The following is a 2,605-nucleotide window of genomic DNA, read 5'->3' on the forward strand; positions in this document are numbered from 1 at the left end:
TTGAACCAAAACTACTCTGGTTTGTCGTGGCAGCTGAGGCTCTTCAACTTCAATATATGGGGGATGTTCTCCGAGATGTTATGGCATCTGCGACTACATCAGTGTGAATGCTGTTCAAACCTGCTGATCTAGGGATTCTCTCATATAACGTTGGACCTCCCTTTCTAGATCATGAAGATCCCTCCCGACTTGCCCGGATGGAGGGGTCCTATCCTCTATATGGTGATTAGGATGGCTCTCACGGTGTCCGCGAATGAAATTAGTAGGTACCCTGTTGCAATTCGGACAAGTTTGAATATTTTTCCATCGCGTTGCACTTTTAATCGTGGACCATACTGCCATCACATTGGCCGACCGATCTATGTCGTTATATGTGGTCAACAAGGTTTCTTTATCTGCACCCCAAGTCCGGCAGCATTTGGGGACTTGAGGACCTTATTTCTACATCTCCGCTTGTCGCTGATAACTGTCGATGTTACCCCTAGGGATAGTTATTGGACGGCATTCTGCTACCATCGACCATGACATCCAACTCCGTGTTCACGTCTGCAGTCCATGCAGTGAATAGAGTTTTCGTAGATTTCGTGGAGGATATTTCCATATTCCTTGTGTGAAGAAAGGAGGTAAGATCAGTCAACTAGGAGTTCAGCCTTTCACGCATGATATCAGAAAAGGTACCTTATGGCAAGATCGTACAATCCCCAAAATACGTTACGATATCAATGCCGTATGAAGTGGGTGGAAATAGGGGAAAGTTAGAGGTTAAATAGTTCACCCCAACCTGAGGAACTCTTTTTTTTTAATAAATGCGGCTTGGCATTCTTGTTTTTACCTACCTAACTCCAGGTACGACTGTTGTCCGCACATATAATTGATTATGCAACATTTCAAACTTAGCCGGAGGTCTGTCTGCTCAACGTCCTTGAACAGTGGAGTGCTTGAAACAACCATAGACTTCTGATAAGTCGAGCGCAATCAACACTGTTCTATTGCACGGCTTGCTCTAGTTGAGTCCTCGGCTAATATGCGTGGAGATAGAGTGCAGCACTGCTGTCGTACTGAACCCATGTTGATGATCGGCAACTGGATAGCTATTTCCGACGCTGGGGAGGAGCGACAAAAGCAAAATCACTCTGTGCGATTCACCTTTGCTGGGATCCTTACCAGGCTTCTGTAGCGGGACCACCCTGCCCATTTTCCAGACTTCGGGAATGACTAAAGTTTCAAGGGTCTTTGCTACGGGCGACAAAAGTAAAATCGGTCTGTGCGATCCATGTGATGATGTCTTGGAAAGTCCTCTCTGCTACCCGAACATCAGATCTCTGAAGCGATGATTAGAGAAATTAGGTTAATTACCTTTCCAATGTTTGATGAAAGTGCGGCGTTCAGAGGTGCTGAAATCGTGCGGTCTGCTACAATTATGGGGAGATGGTTTGACAAAAAAAAAAAAAAACAAAACGTAGGATGAGGATCGTCAATTGCCACGACAAACCAGATAATTCTCTTCTGGATTATTGTATAACCCCATGGAAGACTAAATAACAAACACTAAATAACAACCTTCAGAATTACGAAAATCGGGAGGTACTGTTCTACGGGGGCTATATCGAAACGTGGACATATACCGACAAATTTCAGTCAGAAAGGTTTCTATCTCCAACAAAGACTAAATAAAAAATTTCAGCCACTTCGATGGGTTGCAATGGCCGCAACCTTCAAAGTACCGAAAATCGGGTGGTATCGCTCTATGGGGGCTATATGAAGGCGTTAATATATACCGACAAAATCGGTACCCCAACGAAGACTAAGTACCAAGTTTCAGCCATTCCTTGTGATAATGGGCTAAAATCTTCGAAATACCGAAAATTGGGTGATACCGTTCTTTGGGGGCTATATGAAGGCGTGGACCTATACCGACAAATTTCATATGGAAATGAAGACCAAATACCAAATTTCAGCCATTTCGGTGCAACATTGAAAAAATGCCGAAAATCGGGAGGTACCACTCTAAGGGGGCTATATGAAGGCGTGAACCGATACCGACAAATTTTTGGAAGAAAGTTTTAAACGCCCAACGAAGGCTATGTACCAAATTTCAGCCATTTCGGTGAGATAATGAGGCTAAAACCTTCAAAATAATGAAAATCGGGTGATACCGTTCTATGGGGGCTATATGAAGGCGTTGTTGGTATAGGTCCAACAAATTTCATACGGAACGTTTAATATCCCGAATGAAGACCACATACCATATTTCAACCATTTCGGTGAAATATTGTGGCCACAACCTTCAAAATCGGGAGGTACCGTTCTATGGCGGCTATACTAAGGCGTGGACCTATACCGACAAATTTCATATGGAACGTTTAATAACCCAAATGAAGACCAAATACCAAATTTCAGCCATTTCGGTGGAATATTGAGGCCACAGCCTTCAAAATACCGGAAATAGGGCGGTACCGTTCTATGGGGCTATATGAAGACGTGAACCTAACAAATTTCTGGGAGAAAATTTTTTACCCCCAACGAACACTAAGTACCAAATTTCAACCATTTCGGTGTGATAATGGGGCTAAAACCTTAAAAATACCGGAAATAGGAGGTACCG

The sequence above is a fragment of the Musca autumnalis genome, unplaced genomic scaffold (assembly GCF_047663935.1).
Source record: "Musca autumnalis isolate F117 unplaced genomic scaffold, ASM4766393v1 scaffold_2, whole genome shotgun sequence".
In the NCBI taxonomy this organism is placed as follows: Eukaryota; Metazoa; Arthropoda; class Insecta; order Diptera; family Muscidae; genus Musca; species Musca autumnalis.